A 9281-nucleotide genomic window follows, 5' to 3' on the forward strand; every position below is an offset into this window, starting at 1 on the left:
TGGCTTGCCTCCTCTGGCTTGCTCAGCCTGCTCTCTTATAGAACCCAAGACCACCAGCCCAGAGATGGTACCACCCACAAGGGGACCTCCACCCTTGATCACTAATTGAGAAAATGCCTTCCAGCTGGATCTCATGGAGGCATTTCCCCAACTGAAGCTCCTTTCTCTGTAATAACTCCAGCTTGTGTCAAGTTGACACAAAATTAACCAGTACAGCTGGTCAAATCACTTGAGCTTAGATAGCTTCACCACACAGGCTGAGCTGTGAGTCCCCAGGTATGCTATGTCTGAACTGTTTTGTAGAAGCTGAAGTCACTTTATTGAGACATGTGAATGACTGTGCCTTCATGGCTGCATTTATGGCACCTTGCTCACACTATCCACACTTCCTTCTCTGAGTTCTTGTTCATCACCTTTTCTTGGTGATTCACAGCCTGAATTGCCTTCATCTCTGTATGTTGTCAGGACTTAAGATAATCTTTCCTGGGCATGGCAAACTTCTTACTGCAGACGGTGTAGTAGGTGGCTATGTTCTTGCCTCCTCCATCACAGCCTGCTGGTTCCGCAAGGCTTTCAGTGGTAACATGGGACATGTTGGCCACTTGGAGATGCAGACTTTTGCAGTGCTAGTCGGTCTCCCAGGGGCCTACTGCAGCTCCAAGTCAGAGAATGCCACCTGGCAGGTAATGCAGGCATGTGTTGCTATCACAAGGCAGGAAGTAATATGCTTTCATATTCTGATAGCCTGCCCGATAGGATGTCTGTGGAAGTAAAAATAAAGTAGCTCTGCATCAAAATGGAGTTGAGCCTCCTTCACAGGGTAGCTACTGCCTGAAAGTATGTTTACATAGCTCATCTATGGCTTTTTCCCTGGACACAACCAGTCTTGCCATATTCCTTGAGAATTACAGGGCTGCCAATCTCAGGTAGTTTGAACACCTGTCCCTATGGAACACAAGGTGCCAGGAAGGAAAGGAACCCTTTTGCACAGTGGTGAACCCTTCCTTCCACATACTATTCAGAGTTATTTTTCACTACTCTCTGCTCTTCCATCGGAATTGTCATGGCCAAAATCTCTGGCAAGGAGCCCAGGATCTGGTGCACATTCCTCCCCTTCCTGGGGGGTCCCTGGGACTTCTTTCATATAGGTTCTTACCCATATTCAACCTAAAGAAAATTATTAGGGTGTTTGTTGATTTCTTTGTATCCATTTATATATTATCCCTCCCTTTCTTAATGACCATCACAGAGGGTAGAGTCCACATGTCCAGTTTCTTTCTCCTTCTCCTAGTGCAGGTAATTTGCTTATTCTGTGGCCTAAACTTTCTAATGAGTCCCAAAATCATTAGACTTTTGTAACTTAGCTGTTTTTTCTCACTATTAGAATAACAGTAATGTTCCTTCCAGCTCCCTATATCCTTAGGGGAAGCATAAGTCCTTGTCTCTTCTGTTTAGGATGCCGGAGCAGAGCGCCATAAAACTACATGACTTACGAATGCCAGAAATGTGTGTCTGGCCATTACAAAGGCTGTAAAGCCCTGGATCAAAGTGCTGGCAGATTTCCTATCTGGTGAGAGCCACCTTCTTGAGCATAGGCATCACATTGTAACTATGACATTAAATAGTAGAAAGTCAAATTGTCTCTATTAGGACTATCTTTAGGGAAGTTCTCATCTCATCATCTCATTTATAAGACTTCTTTTAAACTATTTCCCTCCCAAAGTTGCCACCCACTAATACCATAATTTTAGATAAGAGGGTTTCAACACATGAACATAGAAGAAGGGACACACATTCTGAACATAGCACTCACTTGGTCATCTATGGACTATTCATTATAACAGCTAGTATAGTTATTGTGTGACTAGCAGAGTGCTTGCTATAAAATTTAAACAGATTAGATCATTGAATCGATATTATTACATCAGCTTCCTAGGTTAGGAAACTAAGACATGTAACAGTGAAGTTATGTGTCTAAGGTCTAAGTGTTGCTTAATAGTAGGAACTGAATGCAAATCCAGCTAGTCTACCTCAGGAGCCATATTATCTGTACTGTTGCTACTTGTACTCCGTGAGGGAGGGGCCAAGTGCTGCCTCTTGTGTGTACCCTTCCAGGGTCATACAACCCCATTGAAATGAGGCTCCAGTGACTATAGAAGGAAGGACTAAATGGCTGCCTACTATCCTTGCGTGTGAAAGGGAGCTAAGGAATGGTCAGGAGCAGGCTCAGCTATTCCTGTATCTTCCTACCTTCAGTTTCACATACAGGGATATATATATATCCTGAGAATGATGAGAAAACTTCTTCTTTAGGTTGAACCCGTCAGTCTATGACAGGAAAGGATGAATGACTCCTCCACTGTGGGATATTTGCTTGACTCAGAGATGGTCTATATTTCATATGATTTTACCTAAACTTCAACCACTAGAACTGAAACTTCGGTCTCCACCGAGCTACAGTTTCACACTGTGCCTCTTTGACTCCCTCTCACTGTGATTAAGCAATAAAAGCTTAAAGGGCAAAATCTATAAATTGCACTTCTCTGTATCCCACACAGTACTCAGCACAAAGCTCTACAAATACCTGTTGAACGAAGGAATGAAAAGAGATTAAGCTCAGCTGTTCTGGTATTGCAGTCCAAGCAAGTGATTGCAGGGCAACATTTTTCCTCTGGAAATCTGTGGAGGCACAGAACTCAAGGGCTTTGTCAAAGATGGATGAGTGTCAGTTTTCAAACTTCAAGATTCATGTCCTTTCTGAATCTTCAGTCTGAAAGACTGCTGGACTGGAAAAGTTTAAGACTCAGGTTCTTATCTACAGGTTTTTTTTTTCACATAATGGCACCATGCATGAATAGAGAGAAACAAAAGAAACCCTAAATGTAAGCAAATTAAAAGGTACCTTGATTATTGTGAAACAGTATAAAATGCCTATAGCCTTAACATGGTCATTCCCACTTGGTCTAGTACATTTAAATGCTATGCTGGTGGATGGAGAGGTGGCTCAGTGGAGAAAAGTCAGTACAGCTTTTGCAGAAGACCAGAGTTTAATTCCTAGTACCCACATCAAGCAGCTCACTGCTATCATTCCAGCTCCTGGTGAATCTAATGCCTCTGGCTTCTGTGAGCACTGCATTCACATGCACATACCCATGCACACACACATGCATACATACCCATACACACACATGCATACATACACATACACACACACATATCCATACACACACATGCATTCATACCCATACACACACACATATACACATATGCATTCATACCCATACACACACATGCATACATACACATACACACACATGCATACATACACATACACACACACATACCCATACACACACATGCATTCATACCCATACACACACACATACATACCCATACACACACATGCATACATACACATACACACACACATACCCATACACACACATGCATTCATACCCATACACACACATGCATACATACCCATACACACACACATACCCATACACACACATGCATACATACACATACACACACACATACCCATACACACACATGCATNCATACCCATACACACACATACACATATACACACACACGCATACATACACAAAGATACACACACATATACACATATGTATTCATACCCATACACACACATACATACATACATACCCATATGCATATGTACCCATACACACACACGCACATATACCCATACACACACATGCATACATACCCATGCACACACACGCACACATACATACACACACGCATACATACCCATACACACACATACATACACATACACACTCACACACGCATACATACACATAATTAAAAATAACAAATCCTGTTTTTAAAAAGAAAAAAAGAGCAGGAGGAATAGAGCTGGAGATAAAGTTCAGTGTTTAAAAGCACATCCTGCTATTACAAAGGACCCTGCTCATGACTACCTGTAATACCAGATCTATGCAGTCCAATGCCCTCTCTGGCCTCCACAGGCACAGTGCCCACATGCACAAACACAATTAAATCATACATAATTAAAAAGTGCTATGCTTAAAGGTTGGAATAATATAAATAAAATCTATTTTGTATTAGAGGGTTCTGGTCTATCATCTAACTTTAACCCTCATAAAACACATATGTTAAATGTAATCACTAAGACTATCGTATAACAAAACTCTGATTCTCTACAAACCTGAAAGACTGGACTGTTTGCTGAATTTATAGACTGTAGGATTAGATTCAAACCTGGGAAGACTGAATTGAGACATCTTTATGTTAAGGAAAGTTCTTCTCTGATCCCTAAATGGAAAGTAGTGGTAACATTTGAATCCTGTTTATAAGAAAATGAGCCAGAGTCAAATTATGACATATCTGACAGGTTGTGTTGGTTGGCTGCCATGTCCTCACTGCCCCTTGGTGTCCTCCTCCACTCTAAGACTTCAACTACCATTGGAGAGGAAGAATACTTAAAACTCTGTCTTTATAGCTTCAGATCCATCTAACCCCCAGCTATGTTGGCTCTTATTAGCCCAGAAGCTTAGAATACCCAAGATACAATTCACAGACCACATGAAGCTCAAGAAGAAGGAAGACCAAAGTGTTGATACTTTGGTCCTTCTTAGAAGGGGGAATCAAAATACCCATGAGAGGAGATTCAGAGACAAAGTGTGGAACAGAGACTGAAGGAAAGGCCATCCAGAGACTGCCCTACCTGGGGATCCATCCCATATACAGTTACCAAACCCAGACACTATTGTGGATGCCAACAAGCGATTGCTAAAAGGAGCCTGATATAGTTGTCTCCTGTGTGGTTCTGCCTGCAGAACCACTGTGGATCCGAACTGGAGGGCGGGAACTCCTGAAAAGGAACAGGGCTGCAAAAGGAAACATGGGGCCCTGACAAAGGCTTCTCTGATCAAGGCCCGAATCTTTATTGTCAGGACTGGCTTAAGTACAAGGAAGAGTTCCCAGCATTCCCCTGAGTCCTTTGAAGTTGCCACAGCGTTCTCGCGATAATGAGCAGTCCTGGCAGTGGCGGACAGGTGCCGTGATGGTGGGCAGGTCCAGGTGACGGTGGGCGTTGACAGTGGGCGGTTCGAGGACGCTGTGTTCCGGCTGGTCTGCTGCGCTCCGGCTGCGTGACCTCCAGCATGCCTGTAAAATTTACAACACACTGTTTAGAGGCAGGACCCAACAGTCTCCTGAGAGTCTCTGCCAGTGCCTGACAAATACAGAGGTGTATGCTCTCAGCCAGCCATTGGACTGAGCACGGGATCCCCAATAGAGGACCTAGAGAAAGGAACAAAGGAGCTGAAGGGTTTTGCAGCTCCATAGGAGGAATAACAATATGAACCAACCAGTACCCCCAGAGCTCCCAGAGACTAAACCACCAACTAAAAAGTACAGATGGAGAATACCCATGGCTCCAGCTACATATGTAGCAGAGGATAGCCTTGTCTGACATCAGTGGGAGGAGAGGCCCTTGGTCCTGTGAAGGCCCAATTGCCCTAGTGTAGGGGAATGCCAGGACAGGGAAGCAGGAGTGGGTGGGTTGGTGAGCAGGGGAAGGGGGGGTGGGTTTTTGGAGGGGGGTTTTGGAGGGGAAACCAGGAAAGGGGATAACATTTGAAATGTAAATAGAAAATATCTAATAAAAAAATAACTCCCTGGGTGTCAGTTTGTCAGACATGAGCTTTGTGCTGAATAGAGAATGGACTTTTTAAAGTCCTTTAAAGAATGATATCACAGAGAAGAAATCAAGAAATAAATTAATCAAAACCTTATCACTTTGGGTGGTGTTTTAACATGTGGATATATCATTCATCTAATGTGTCACCTTTCTGGGTATTTAGTCACTTTTAATATACAGCATTGAAATTAATAACTATTGCAAGGATCAATATGAAAATACTAGACTGATACTACAGAACAAAACCTAAGAATTGAATTTCTGGGTCAAAAGACCTGTGGATTTTACTTTGTTAGAATTTAACAAGCTATAAACGATGAAAAAAAATGTTACTGATCTATGAATTTGAGGGTAAATCCCTACTTTTGTGCAATTTTTTCTTCTATTAATGTGAGCTAAGCACCCTGTGTACACACTATTAGGACCCTAAGCAAAACCAATTAACCTCTCTAGTCCTCTGTACACTCTGAGATTGGAACAGAAGAAGGAAAGAGCTCAAGAAGCACTTCAGAGGGCAAATCAATCAGACTCAGTGCTCATTTGGTAGAACGTGAAGAGGTGAAGGGAACGTTAACCTCAAATTACTCTGCATGGGAATAGATGGCAGTGTTTCTAACTAAGTAGCAAAAGACAAAATGAAAAGCAGTTTTTGCAACCAAAGTCTTAAGTTTGATTTCTGACACACTAAATCAGAGAAGCCAGTGCTCCTGGAAGGATGGTACCATAGTGAGGGAAAGGACTAACCTGGAGAATGGCACAGGTTGGTTGGTTGACAGTTGATAGCATCTACTTAAGGCAGTGGCTCTCAACCTTTCTAACGCTGCACAACCCTTTATTAGAGCTCCTCATGTTGTGGTGATATCCCAACCACAAAATTATTTTCATTGCTACTTCACAACTAAAATTTTGCTGCTATTCTGAATCATAATGTTCTGAATCATAATCTGTGTTTTCAGATGGCCTTAGATGACACCTGTGAAAGGGTCATTTGACACCCCCCCCAAAAGGGTTGAAAGCCATAGGTAGAGAATCACTGACGTAGAGGATCTGAGATCTCTAGAGACAGAGTTGTAGATATGACCATGAGAGATTTTCTATATTAAGTTGAAAGATGGGAATATTCACTCCAAATATGAGATTGGAACTCCATGGTATAGAAGTGCCATGAGCTAGAGTCCTAAACTGAACAAAATAGATAGATAGATAGATAGATAGATAGATAGATAGATAGATAGATAGATAGATAAATAGATAGATAGATAGATAAAATAAGGAGGAGGAAGAGGGGAAGGAAAAGGAGAGGGTAGAATGAGAGGGGAAAGGGGAAAAAGGAAGAGGAGGAGGAGGAAGAGGGGAAGGGAGAGGGAGGGAGAAAGATGGAAGGAGGAGGGAAAGGGAAAGTAGAGGTTAGGGGGAGAGGGGAAGAGGGGAGGAGGAGGCAGAAGAAGAGGAGGAGGGAGAGGAAGAGGAAAAGGAACGTGGTGAGCTGACCACCATGGCTCATCACTCTATTTCCTGACTATGCATGTAATGTGGCCAGATGTTTCATGCTCCTACTGCTATGACTTCCCTGCTTTCAAACTGAGAGGCAAAATAAACCCTTCCTTCCTGAAGTTGCTTCTATTTTGTCAGAGAATAAGAAAAGTAACCAAGAAGGGCACTGATAAAAATAGAATATCCTGCTTTATGAAACAATAGTAGCCTTGCAATTGACCAAGGAAATGAAATCATGGCCAGCTGTCTCCATACCCTCATGCAACTGTCATGCAAAATAAACCCTCTTTTTAAGTTTCTTTTGTTGGATATTTTATCAAAAAAATGAAAAGTCACTACAGTTTGGTTGCTTGCTTTCTTGGTCTTTTTTTTTTTTTTTTTTTTTTTTTTTTTTTTGGTTGTTTGGTTCCTTGGTTTCTTGTTTGTTTTGTCGTTGGTTGATTGGTTGGTTGGTTGTGTTTCTTGTTTCTAGTTTGCTTGGTCTTTGGTTGGTGTCTTAGTCAGGGTTTGTATTCCTGCACAAAACATCATGACCAAGAAGCAAGTTGTAGAGGAAAGGATTTATTCAGCTTACACTTCCACGTTGCTCTTCATCACCAAAGGAAGTCAGGACAAGAACTCACACAGGGCAGGAACTTGGAGGCAGGAGCTGATGCAGAGGTCATGGAGGGGTGCTGCTTACTGGATTGCTTCCCCTGGTTTGTTCAGCTTCCTTTCTTATAGAACCTGGGATGGCACCAGCCCAGGGATGGCACCACTCACAATGGACTGGGCCCTCCCTCTTTGATCACTAATTGAGAAAATGCTTTAAAAGCTGGATCACATGAAGGCATTCCCTCAAAGGAGGCTCCCTTCTCTGTAATAATGCCAGCTGTGTCAAGTTAACACACAAAACAAGCCAGTACAGTTGGTTTCTTGATTGCTTGGTCCCTGGTTAGTCTCTTATTCACTTGGTTTTTGGTTGGTCCTTTGGTTGCTTGGATTCTTGATTACTTGATCTTTGGCTGCTTGGTTGATGCCATTTTGCTTGATTACTTAGTTGCTTGGTTGATTTCTTTCTTGATTGCATAATTTGTTGCTTGCTCTCTTAATCTTCACCTCATGGTGTACTTAACACAGTTTGGAAGTGTTATAATTTCAACAGAACCAGGAATTTTCGGGACCAACCTATGGGTGAATACAATTCTTATTTTTCATAGAATTTTACAAATGTAGTTCCATTTAATTAACATCATAAGTCTATGAGAATGGTAAAATTGTCACCCCTATTACTCCCATGAGCAGTATTCAGCTAAAATAAAAATAAAAATTTCAAGTTCATAACATGCCATAAGTCAAATCTTGTATCCTTGGGTCTAAATCCAGGAAATGCCCCAATCAATGAGAAATTTTAAGTCCAAAGGTAATAAAATGCTTGCCCATGATTAAGCAACCTGTTGCCCAATCAAATAACCTGCTCTGAATTTAATAGAAAAATCTTCTTCACTAAGCTAAGGTTAAATTCCTTTAGAATTTCAGGCTGTATCTTTTGTAGTCTCCTCCTGTAGTCTTCCCCAGCCTTGAGCAAGTTGGCTCAGACCTTGCTGCCACTGAGAATGAGACCACAAAATTTGTCTTGGTCTCTTTACTTCTCCAGCCATTCTCTCCCTTACAGCTCCAGCCTCCCACTCAGGAACCCAGTTCATGTGGCCGCAGGCAACTACATCCTCCTCCTTCTCCTCCTCCTCTTCTTCTCTTCTTCCTCTTCTTCCTCTTCCTCCTCCTCCTCTCCCCCCTCTTCTCCCTCTTCCTCCTCCTCCTCTCTCCCCTCCTCTCCCCCACTTCCTCCTCCTCTTTCCCCCTCCTCTTCTTCCACTTCCTCCTCCTCTTTCTCAGCCTCCTCATTCTTCTTCTTCTTCCTCCTCATCTTCTTCTCCTCCTCCTCTCTTCTTTCTCTTCCTCCTCTTCTTCTTCCTCCTCCTCCCCCTCCTCTTCTCTTCTTCTTCTTCTTCTTCTTCTTCTTCTTCTTCTTCTTCTTCTTCTTCTTCTTCTTCTTCTTCTTCTTCTTCTTCTTCTTCTCCTTCTTCTCCTTCTTCTCCTTCTTCTTTTG

General features: G+C 42.4%; 1 pseudogene; it reads right to left on the bottom strand.

The window, feature by feature from the left end:
* Window positions 1-593, bottom strand: part of LOC110331205 — a 2373-nt pseudogene extending 1780 nt beyond the window's left edge.
* Window positions 594-9281: the final 8688 nt, after the last annotated feature.

Source organism: Mus pahari, chromosome 14 (assembly GCF_900095145.1).
Source record: "Mus pahari chromosome 14, PAHARI_EIJ_v1.1, whole genome shotgun sequence".
NCBI classification, from domain to species: Eukaryota; Metazoa; Chordata; class Mammalia; order Rodentia; family Muridae; genus Mus; species Mus pahari.